Source organism: Pinus tabuliformis, chromosome X (genome assembly GCF_031772625.1).
Source record: "Pinus tabuliformis cultivar Carrire ecotype Pingquan chromosome X, CPIR1, whole genome shotgun sequence".
Taxonomy (NCBI): Eukaryota; Viridiplantae; Streptophyta; class Pinopsida; order Pinales; family Pinaceae; genus Pinus; species Pinus tabuliformis.
The window spans coordinates 1230921915-1230934779 of NC_142308.1; the positions used below are offsets into that span (position 1 = coordinate 1230921915).

General features: G+C 43.9%; 1 pseudogene; it reads right to left on the minus strand.

The window, feature by feature from the left end:
- LOC149144391 (oligopeptide transporter 3-like) overlaps window positions 1-12865 on the minus strand; it is a 143800-nt pseudogene that overhangs the window by 25225 nt on the left and 105710 nt on the right.

Below are 12865 nucleotides of genomic sequence, written 5' to 3' on the forward strand. Positions count from 1 at the left end.
GTCTAAGTGAGGTTGTTTCTAGTACAATGTAATGCCATTTGGGTTGAAGAATGCACCTATGATTTTCTCACGCGTAGTCATTGTTGCGTTCAAAGAGTTTATTCATAAGTTCCTGGAAGTATACTTTGATGATTGTACTATGTTTGGATTGGTGAAACACCATGTAGCAAGCTTGCGCCTGATTCTAGATACCTATCGAAGATATCAGATCATGCTCGATCTGAAGAAGTGCTTGTTTTGTGTTTCTTTTGGGACCCTACAGGGTCATGTGGTTTGCAGACATGGATTGATGGTAGACCCTGTGAAGATCATGGTGAAACTAAACTTGGAGGTCCCAAGGAGTGTGAAATAGTTGAGCACGACCCTAGGACATATGAGATATTACATAAATTTTATCAAAGGCTATTCCTAGATCACCGTGCCTATGGAAAAGTTATTGAAGAAGGATGTCACATTTTGCTGGAACGAGGACTCTAAGAAGAGCTTGGATGTATTGAAAGAAAAGATGGTCATCGTGCCGATTTTAGTCTTCCCGAATTGGAAGAAGGAGTTTCATGTACATGTCGATGCATCATGTATAGCATTGGGAGTAGTACTAACACAGGCTGGTGGAGAAGACTTGGACCATCCTATCGCATTTGCAAGCCGAAGGTTATCCAAGGCAAAAAAGAACTATTCCACCACCAAGCGCGAAGGGTTAGATATGATATATGTGCTCCAGAAGTTTAGACACCACTTGCTGGGAGGCCATTTTAAGATGTACAAAGGTCATTCTACATTGAAGTACCTGGTCAATAAGCCTGTGTTGGGGAGAGGGGGGGGGGAGAATCTGCAGATGGCTGTTATTGTTCCAGGAATATGATTTTGAGGTTATTGTGAAGCTTGGTTGACTAAATGTGGGACCAAACCATCTGTCGCACATCGAAACAAGGGAAGAGCCCACTAAAGGGTTACCTGACACACAATGTTTTGTAGTGTGCATCGCGTGTTAGAAAATTATATATTATAGAGAAATGGAATACATAAAATATTGCAGAAATATAAACAAAAAAAACACATAAAACAAGAGAGACACAGATATACATGGTTCACCCAGTTTGGGCTACGTCCACGGAGAAATAGCCAGTCCTTCTTTTATTATATTATCCAAAAAACTGAAGAGATACAACCTACAATAGATCCGATGTAACTCCCTCTTCACTATCAATCTCCTCTCTTTTCCTCACTCTGAATACAGATATACATAGACGCAATACAATTCCCTCATATATAGAGAGGGGTTTCCTTCTAGGGTAAAAAACCCTAAATTAAACATAACTTATACCGTTAGATCATCCACCTAATGAATGGCTCATATTGACTAGAAATTACTATGCTTTTACAAGGCAATTTTACATCTATTTTTAGCTTCGGGGGCGCTGCCCCGCACCCCCCCGTGCGGAGGGTTGTATAGTTGTTACACAGAAATTTGTCACCATCCCTGTTACTCCTCTTGTCGTACCTTGGAGGACTCATTCCGGGAGGTATAAGAAGTGACAAAGCCTAAAAACACTTGCATTATGTTCCCCTGAGTATGTAATTCATGTTCCCAGAAGACACCTCCTACAGATCATCCCTGAAAAGTGATCTTTTTCCATTGGCACAAGTCCACAGTATCCTACCCGCGCCAATGATGGAGATCCTCAAAAGAGGGCGCGACCATTGGCGCTCTGTCTTAGAGCAGAAGTCACGCCAACCAAATTTGGTCGTGCTTTTTTCCTTAACGCACGTCCGACTGTTGTTTCCTTCATTACATGGAGCTTTTCTGAAGATAAAAAATCAGTCTTTTGTCGAGCTTTATCCTATATCCATCTTTAGTGGCTTTTGAGGATAATGCTAATCCACAAAAGGTGTCCCGGTTCATCGTATCCTCCTCCCTTCTTCATCTATATAAGCTTGTCATTATGCATTGGACAAGCTAGTGCTAGTGATTGAGTGATTGAGTGATTAGAGTTATAATGATTAGTCAAGGAGTGCTAGAGAGGTTATGTTGCCGGAGAGGAGATGCATTGCAAGACACATATAGTTACTCGCCCAGCCAGGAGAGGGTCAGCGTCAGAACAATGGTTGTAACTCTTCCTGTTTGTTATTAATTGATGAGCGACTGCTATTATAGTTCCAATCTCATTGTCTATTATGGTGATGTGTTGATTTATTTCCTTTCTGACTGAAATATAGTTGTGCCTTGGTAGCTATTATGTGGTATCTGTCTCCTCCTTTGCATGTGCAGGTGTTCGTTTATAATCTGCTGGAGCGAGGGAGCGGGGATATCAACTCTACTTCAATCATAGCGTTGGACTCCAGGTTGGTCTTCTTGGTTCACCTTTGATGCATAATTAGGAACTTGCGTAGCAGCGTGGTTTGATTGTGGCTAGTTCTGTTATAGGCTAGTGGGATCGCCTCTGTCCGTAGAGGGGATTTACCTAACCAACAATTTGGCGACTCCGCTGGGGAGGAGCTATTTGATTTTTGTCTTGCATGTTAATTTTCTTCTGCTTGCTTGAGTGAATGAGCTTCCTGAGTCAGTTTTGAGTTTATTCCTTACTGTTTGACCCATCTGAGCACTGTCAACCCGACCTGAGGTCGTATCATTTATTTTTCTAGTTGGCAAGCTTAATTGGCGCAGTTATTTCTCTGACAGTCGCGCCAGTTGGCGCATGTTGCTCTAAAGCAACTCGCGCCAATCCTATGGTAGCGCAAGTTGCAGGCTGACAGTCGCGCCAGCTCTGTAAATTTTGCCTGTGTGTGTGTGGAAAGCTCTTTCAGTCTCTTTTTATATCTCTTACAGCCTCTGGAAGTGTGTCGAACCTCTGCTTGACTGGTCTTAGCCTTTATCCTTCAGCTGTTTGCCTATTTCTTTGCTTTTCATCTCAGCCCTAGGACATCTAGTGACTTTGCATGTCTAGCTTTCTGTGGGAAATTTCGGTCTTTTGATTATCCAGTCAGCTTGCTGGTTGTGTTCTGCACCGATCCAGTGATTTGTTAAAGCTTGATCTTCTATACTCTGAATACTTCACTTCTAGCCTCTTTGGATTTCACTTGTCTTTGTGTTTTTCCTTGCTTGCATGGTTCATTTTTATGTTTTAGAATTGGTTCTATTTCATAGACTGAACTTGGATTGTGCATATCTCTTAGAATTTGTTTACATGCATCATGCCATCTTAAAGGAAAGAAAAACAAAAAATCTCTTGCATCATAGTAGTTAGCATTTATTGTTATTTATTGCTATTAAAAAGAAAAAGAAAAAATTTCGTTTCTTGTTATTAGCTGCATTAGGATCTTTGTTGTTTGTTGAGTGATCATTTCATTTGTGAAAAAGATCTCAACCCTCCTGTAGATAGAATTCATCGAATCAAATGATATAATCTTGGCATATAGTTTGCATGTAAGAAGTTTTTGAGATATCACATACGGTAGGACCAAAAACTGAAACATAATCAAAGATAAACTTTAAAATGAACTCAATGAACATAACAACGCATTGGAACATAACGCAAATACTCTAGAGGTCTAGGTTAGAGACGTGTTCCGGCGTCTTTAAACCTGGTAGTTTATCGTCGAGTGGTTGGGTGATTCCTCCACGGTGAAACGATATACGGACTGTGCTCCCACGTACCGTCGAGTATATATTGGGAGACCCCTATAGGAATAAAGCCTTTATCCATAGGAAGCCGTGTCAGCCGCCCTGCGATTCGCAATGCAGTGAACACAGCATTCACGAAGATCGACCACCCGTACCCTAAAAAGTATTCTGTGGTTTTGCGAAAAGTTTGGCACACCCTCTACCTAGAATTCCAGAGCAGTCACTTTTGATCCTTTTCGGACTCCCTAAACGAAAAGGTGCCTGTCAGCGTCTTGTCACTTCGTGCTCATTAAATATTCGAAGGAGACTAGAGTCATCTTTTATCCTTTTCTCGACTCTTAAAAAATGAAAAGGTTAAGTTCAGTGTCTTAAAATTTATTGGCCACGATAACATTACCCAATTAGATTTTGTTTGCGTTAGCTTGAGTAGGGTTATTTCTCGTTCGATGGCAGCCTTTCCGGCGCCCACCGGCCAAGGTGTTCCTCCTGATGGGAACCCTCGCCCATTTCCTTCTGTTGGAAATGTCAGTGTTCAGTATATCGCAACATTGTCTTTGCCTGGGTTGACCATTGGTTTACCCGTATGGTTGTTTTCAAACTCGGTGGTCTCAAGCGTGATGACTCCTGTCCCGCCACCACCTCCTCCACCCGAACAACACCATGTTGATTCTAAGGTGGACCCCTTCCCTTCTTCGCCTATTGCTGCGTCCTCATCTTCTACTTCGCCTGGTGAAACCTTGGATTTCAGTAACCAGGTGGCTAAGAAGAAGAAGAAGAAGACCAAAAAGAAGAAGTCTCCTAAGGGAAAGGTCGTATCTACCACGAGACTATCAGAAGTGGAACCACCTTCTGCTCCTCCGCGGAAGCTTCGGTCTCCTTGTCGATTATGCAAGGGGGACCATTTTCTTTCTGATTGTCCTGGCATTCCCAGGATCCTAGATATATGGTCCCGTGACCCGACTCGCCCCTTGTTATCGCCGATCGACGATACCTTACTAGTTGGTAACAGAAAAGGGAAGGTTCGTTTCCCTTGTCGACTTTGTGAAGGTAATCATCTCCTTCGCCTTTGTCCACTTATGGATGAAGCTTCCCGTCTTTTGGCGAGTCTGTCGGCTCCCTTACCCCAACTACCCGCTGGATATCAGCGTCTTTTTACAACGGCAGATCCTCTCTCCACTAACCAAGTGATCAAACATGATTCCTCTTTGGTCCAGCTTTCTCTTCCTGAACCTACCTGTGCTCCGCCTGCTCCAGACCAGTCCCTGGTCGGAACGAGTGTTGATTTATATTCATCATCTATGCACCACTCGATCATCAACGATGAACCACCTGAGTCCAAACCAAACGAAAGTCCACAGTTCCAGATTACAAGTGACCCGGTCTTTCAAAAGGTCCAGCTTACAAGTGACCCGGTTTTGCCTACAGAAGTTCCATCCTTAGATGCTCTTACACCTGAATCCAAACCAAACGAAAGTCCACAGTTCCAGATTACAAGTGACCCGGTCTTTCAAAAGGTCCAGCTTACAAGTGACCCGGTTTTGCCTACAGAAGTTCCATCCTTAGATGCTCTTACACCTGAAACCAAACCAGACAAAAGTCAAAAGGTCCGGCTTACAAGTGACCCGGTTTTGCTTTCAGAACTTCCCGCCTTAGATGATCTAACATCTGAATCCAAACCAGACAACAATCAAACGGTCCGGATTACAAGTGACCCGGTTTCGCCTTCAGAAGTTACCTCCTCAGATGATGTTATCACTGCCAAGAATGAAGAACCCACCGTCCAAATTCTATTCATTGACATAGACGTTAATGATCAAGTGAGCGTCCCTCTCATTCCTTCACAACAGGAAGAAAGTCCATCAGAATCATATCCGGCTGTCTATCCAGTCCCACCTCCAAGAAACCTAGTTGTTTCCTTCAATTGGGATCAACTAGTCAATCCTCGGTTACCAGCTTCCATACCATTTCGAATTATAGTCCAAGTCTATCGCATGGTTATGGCTGGTACAATTATTGATGAGGGATCTCCTGTGAGTATCCTTTCTTCAACAGCTTGGGAAGCACTTGGTTCCCCACTGCTTATGCCTGAGATGAGAAACCTTATAGGTTTCCATCGAGAAATCACTCGACCTTTAGGAATTCTTCCCAATGTACCTATCACGTTAGAAGGGAAGACTATCCAAATGGGTCTCATGGTAGTCCAAGGTCCATTGGATTACAATTTACTCCTTGGACGAGACTATATTTATCGCATACGTGCTATTGTGTCCTCACTCTTCAGAGTGATGTGTTTTCCGCATGAAGGAAGGACGATCAAAGTCGTAGACCAACTTTCATTCCCCGGTTCACACTTCACATATAGTCATCTACCATTCCTCAATGGTCTTATTTCCACAGGAAATGCCCCAGCCCCCACTCCGTCATTCTGATGACGGTGGCTGGCCCCCAGAGACATGCATCCTCCTTCAAAATCGAGTTTTTCCAACTAAACCTTCATTCCATCCACTCCGTGAATGCCATGAAGCTTGGGGGGCATGTATCTCGATTTTGCATTACCATGCTGGGGGCATTATCATGCTGGGGGCATGCAACAAAATTTTTTTAACAAGCAAAGTTCTCCATGGTTCAAGCTTGTGTAAAAATGAACCCATACCTGATTCACATCCCGTGATTGCCTTTTATCTGCTAAATTCTGCTAGATGAGCCTTGGTTGTTTCATTCCATCGCCACCATCTTTTTGGCCGATCATATGCTTTCACTTGGTTGTTTCTCCTTTCCTGAGGAACCGCAGCGATGAGTGGTTTTATTAGCCAGCCTCTTAACCTTTACATGTTTCGAGTAAGTTCCACCATTACCGGAACCAGTTGCTATCCTTTATACCACTCGTTCCTTCAGGACGAGTCGCCTTTACGCTCTTTTCTGACTCGAAAAATATGAAAAGATTGCCGAGTATTTTTCCCTTTTTGACTCGTTAAAGAAAATAAAAATGGAGGTCCGCTTTCAGCTCTTTTCTGACCATTTAAAGAGGAAAAGATTGCCGAGTCGCTCCTCTTGACTCGTTAAATGGTAATAAGGGGCGGTCGTTTTAAGTTCTTTTTGTCGACCGTTAAAACATAAAAAGATTACCGGGTTTTTGTCGTTCCAAACTCGTTAATGGTTACGAAACGACGTGGTTTTGACCGCTTTTTTACTTTTTCAGGTCGAAATCAATAATTATGAAAAGTACTCCTCGATCGTAATGATCGGGCGGTTCTCTCGGGTATTATTTTATACTTTTTCGGGCCCGAGAGACACAACTTTACGAAAAAGGACATCCTTGGAGTTTCCTTTTCTGCTGTCTTTTCAAACTCTCTAAACATGAAAAGACGCCGAGTTCTTCCTTTGTCAGACTCGTTAAAACTTAATGACATCGGATTTTGTCACAACACAAGCATATGCTATCTCCATCAAGCTTGTTAAAAATAACTGGGGTACTCGCTAGAAATGGCGGGGGGAAAATAAAATTTTTGAACCATAATTATTACCGTGACGGCAGTATGTCGCTCTTGAACATGGCACTTTTCTGCTTTCGTGTCCGGGGTGGGGATATCTCATCTCATATATTTCACTTGCTTCCATGGACTTGGGTACCTTATTTGACCTCTCATCCATTCATTGCCTCGTCATCATGACCTTTGATACCTTGATGTCAAATACTGCCAATTCCGTTAATGTGCCGCCGATATGTTCAAGAGAAGTTGACCTCTGCAAAGAAACAACCTCCCTCTGATAGTTCGTACAATCTTGATTCGCAACATTATCTCTCTGTCTCGTGTCGATGATGTGGGAAACATTATGGCCCACCTTCGATCAAGGTCACTCCCTGTCGACTTCAACTCATTATCCAGGAAGTTGACCCAGAGACTCCCTGCCGGTGCCTTGGAGCATGCATGCCTCAATGGCAGGTTCTTCGTATTCGACGCGAGGTTTTCATCATTGGCCTCCAATCGGATGATTCTACGGGCGTTCGACTTCAGATCATTAACTCACGCGCCGTAGATTGTACCTATAGTACCTTGAGGACCATTGTCATTATTGGTGGTACCTTTCGCGTCTGTTAACAGTTTCCACTATTGACTGGTAATCAGACGATGTTCATGCATGTTCGACTTCAGCTCATATATTCACATGCTTGAACTTGTACTCTTGTTCGGGTCGAGATGGAGCGCAAGACCCTGGATTGTGTCTGTTGTAATCCAGGCGTGATTCTTGATACTTGACTCATTCACTGGATGGCTGCGACCATACCTGAGTCAATTCATTGATCCTAACCTGATGGCTGCGTCCATACTATGGATCTAGATTATTTATGTACTCTCTTATGGATGGCTGCGACCATACCACGTACATCATGTAATTGAACTATCAGTCATGTCTCTTAATACAGGTCCTCGGCGGCAGTAACTATATGTATTCTTATGTGTGTTCTTGTAAAGCATTTCACCCCTCTCCACCTCTCGGACTTCATGCTTTAGGGGGCATCTGTTACACAGTAATTTGTCACCATCCCTGTTACTCCTCTTGTCATACCTTGGAGGACTCATTCCGGGAGGTATAAGAAGTGACAAAGTCTAAAAACACTTGCATTATGTTCCCCTGAGTATGTAATTCATGTTCCCAGAAGACACCTCCTACAGATCATCCCTGAAAAGTGCTCTTTTTCCATTGGCGCAAGTCCACAGTATCCTACCCGCGCCAATGATGGAGATCCTCAAAAGAGGGCGCGACCATTGGCGCTCTGTCTTAGAGCAGAAGTCGCGCCAACCAAATTTGGTTGTGCTTTTTGCCTTAACGCACGTCCGATTGTTGTTTCCTTCATTACATGGAGCTTTTCTGAAGATAAAAAATTAGTCTTTTGTCGAGCTTTATCCTATATCCATCTTTAGTGGCTTTTGAGGATAATGCTAATCCACAAAAGGTGTCCCGGTTCATCGTATCCTCCTCCCTTCTTCATCTATATAAGCTTGTCATTATGCATTGGACAAGCTAGTGCTAGTGATTGAGTGATTGAGTGATTAGAGTGATAATGATTAGTCATGGAGTGTTAGAGGTTGAGTTCTCGAGTTCTTGAAGGAATGCTAGTGAGTGCTAGAGAGGTTATGCTGCTGGAGAGGAGATGCATTGCAAGACACATATAGTTACTCGCCCAGCCAGGAGAGGGTCAGCGTCAGAACAATGGTTGTAACTCTTCCTGTTTGTTATTAATTGATGAGCGACTGCTATTATAGTTCCAATCTCATTGTCTATTATGGTGATGTGTTGATTTATTTCCTTTCTGACTGAAATATAGTTGTGCCTTGGTAGCTGTTATGTGGTATCTGTCTCCTCCTTTGCATGTGCAGGTGTTCGTTTATAATCTGCTGGAGCGAGGGAGCAGGGATATCAACTCTACTTCAATCATAGCGTTGGACTCCAGGTTGGTCTTCTTGGTTCACCTTTGATGCATAACTAGGAACTTGCGTAGCAGCGTGGTTTGATTGTGGCTAGTTCTGTTATAGGCTAGTGGGATCGCCTCTGTTCGCAGAGGGGATTTACCTAACCAACAATAGTCTTCCTAGGTTATACATCCAGCTGAAACCTTTGAATACAAAATATAATCAGGCTCCACACCCTACATCGTAGATGGTCATTTTGAGGATATCATACACTTCCTGAAAACAGGAATTGCCCCAGATATTATGATGATATGTACCCAAGTTTGAGAGGAGCAACATCCTTGTGGACACTCATGAGGGCGCTGCAGGAGGACATTACGTAGGGAGAGAGACCGTGCAGAAGATTATACACGTAGTGTTGTGGTGGCTAACCATCCATCAAGACTCAAAAGTGTATTTCAAAGTGTGTGATGTGTGTCAAAGAAATGGTAGGCCATCACAGAGGGATGAGATGCCTTTGAATCCACAAATGACGTTGCAACCCTTTGAGAAATGGGTGATAGATTTTGTGGGACCCATTCAACCCCAAGGAAAAATGGGAGCTGGGTACATTATCACCACGATGGAGTATTTGACTAGTTGGGCGGAGACACAACCTGTGAAGTATTACACAAGCATGACTACCGCAAAGTTCCTTTTCGAGAATGTATTGAGACGATCATCACGCTAATGGAGGAATTTCAGGTATATCACTAGAAGAGCATACCTTATCACCCATAGACTAATAGGACAATGGAAGCCTTCAATAAAGTGCTAGAGAATGCACTGACCAAGGTTTTCAATGCTCAAGGAAGTGATTGGGACCTACACATACTTGGAGTACTATGGGCTTATCGAACAACATGCAAGAAGTTGACTGGACAAACTCCCTTTAGGCTGGTCTATGGTGTTGAAGCGGTAATTCCTATGGAATATATTGTGCCTAGTCTGTGCATAGTGATTCTCATGGGTATGACGGATTAGGGAGCCCTGGAGGAAAGTCTTGCACAACTAGATGAGCTTGAGGAAGAGAGATTTCTGGCTGGATTTCACCAACAGGTCCAAAAGTACCACGAAAAATCATGGCATGATCGACACATTAAGTTGTGCACCTTTAAGGTAAATGACCCGGTTTTGTTATATGACAGTAAGTTTGATAAATTTCCATGGAAGTTCAGGCTGTACTGATTAGTGCCCTATGTCATTAAGAGGATTACCGATAGAGGAGTGGTATAGCTAGTCAAATTGAATGGAGATCCCTTCCCAGGAAAGGTGAATGGTAGTCGATTAAATCCATACATCAACAATCCAGCCATGTGATTAGATGAAGATAACATAGTCTTAGCACTCCTGGTAGCTAAAAGGAGGCATGGGACTATAAACTACACTGCCTAGGTTGGGGAGTTGCGCGATTGGAGGATTGTGCGAAGCAAGGAAGTGTCATAGGGTTCACGGGAGCACGAAGGGAGCTGTGCTACCCATGGAGAAATTACACATGTTAGCTGGAAAGTGACCGTTAAAGTCACTATTCATGAGTTGACGATAGAAATGCTGCCAAATGGAGTGGGCAGCCAAAATTTAAGACAAAATTTATGGCTCAGATCCTTGAAAATATACTGCCAATATGGTATTAATGAACCAAATTTGGGGGGAATGGTCGGATTTGAGTTCAAAATTCCCTATAAATTACAAGTGGTTGTCCAGAAAAAAACACTTGGCATTTTGAGAATTGAGTTTTGAGCTCTTAGGTGCACATGAATCGTGAGCACTACGAACTTCTCATAGCAAGTAAATTATTTGATGCATTGCCGAAGGAGACACAGGAGTTCTTGCATAACATCATGTCGGAACCCACAAAAGCTATAGATACCAAAGTAGAGGAGTCAGTGCTAGAAATGGAGATAGAGGCAAAGGTAGCTGCTCTAGAAGTGGCCAAAGTATTAGCAGAAGTCCCTAAATCATCGAGGATGCCGAGACCAAAGCCGATCCCAACCAAGGAGACTGTGAAGGATAGAAAGGGAAAGCAACCTACTATACCGGTGTGTGTATCGCCTAGGAGAATCCCACCGAAGCCCACCACACAGGAGAAGGGAAAAGCTATAAGTTTGGAGCGGGAGGAGGAATACATTGAATACATCCCAATGGATTATGAGGATGTAGGAAGTTGAAGCCCAAGGTGTGGACCCCATTACTCGGTTGCCTGAGTATGTCCTTCCGTGCAAGCCCAAGACCAAGGTGCCAAAAGATATTGATGAAAGCAAGACCTCCTTGCAAACCCCTCTACTGCCAGATGAGATTGTTATCGAGGGACGACGCTTGGCGCGGGTACTGCTACTGAAACTTGAGGACTGGGATTTGGCCGACCACGAGAATTTCCCACACCTAGCGACCAAGTAGCTGATGTGCTGCATCATTGATACGAACTATGGAATGACCACATTGGAGCCGTGGAGGTGGCTCCAAGGAGTAGACAAGGCAGGGTTGCTCAACTTGCTTTGGGTGCCGCACTACAACCACACCCCAGTGTCAGTATTGGTCATCAAGCAACTGATGTGCTTGGTGCATGATGGGTTTCTATGGATGGAGGAGCTAATACCCATCACAGATAGGCTAATTCACAGGATAACATGATTGTCGTATACATGAGATAATCTGGCCATGATATTTAGCAGAAAATGCAGTGAGCAGGCCCTGACATAATCCATGAAAGAAAAGTTTAAGCTGGTGAAGAAGCCATGTGGATATGCTATATCTGGCATCTGCGACCCTGCTATGAAGGTAGCCACACAGATCTTAGCAGGAAAAGTAATGAGGAAGTGTCGCGCTGATGAGGTGCCGATGCTTGCCGTTGTGCTAGCAGCTCAGTGCGCTAAAGGAGTCTAGTTCAACTGGTCTGACTACCTTTGTGGTGAGTTCCTGGAAAACTACCATGAAGCACAGGAGCTCAGCAAGATGTTCCACTAGACGTGTCTCTTGCTTTCAATTGTGCTAGTAGCATGGGAATTGCCAAAGGAAAACCAGTTCCATTTGATCGCGCCATACCTCCTAGAAGCAGTGAAGTACGCTTCACTGTGGGCGACCAAGGACGCGGAGTGATTCAAGGACAACAAGATCTTCTAGATCTTGATGGAGATGAACATCCACATGGCCATCAATCGCAAATTGTGATTGTCACCTACAGTGTAAGCCAACCTATAGGGCTACACAAAATTTAAAGCATAATTCCATCATGTATCCATTAGGGAGTGGAAGGACCCTGCGTAGAAATGGTACAACTTGCCTTACCTGGCAACGGATGACACCATTGATGTGGTACTTGATCAATGGCCAGGAGAGTGGCGTGCTACAACAGACTTAGCGATGGGAGGGAGCAAGTCTATCATGCAGAGAAAAAAGGAGGAGGCCAAGCTTAAGATGACACAACTAGCCAAAAAGAGGAAAAAGGAGGCCACTGAAAAGGCCAAGGAAAAGCGTGAGGCCACGCAAAGAAAGAAGGAGGAGGCCAAGCTTAAGATGACACAGCTAGTCGAAAAGAGGAAAAAGAAGGCCACTGAAAAGCCCCAAGCGGAGTGCGAGACTGCGCAGACAGCAAAGCAAACAAGTGGGATAGAGTGGGGCTCTGACAAAGGTGTAAGGTTGCCTTTACCTGAGATAGAGGAGGAGATAGACGAGCAGCACAACACAGAACCTCAGGAGACGTCCACTCGCATCTAGCACCTAAGAGAGCTAGAGAAAGGAGGGTCTAGGAAGAAATCAAAGGTTACCAAGAGATCACTGGACCCCATCACAC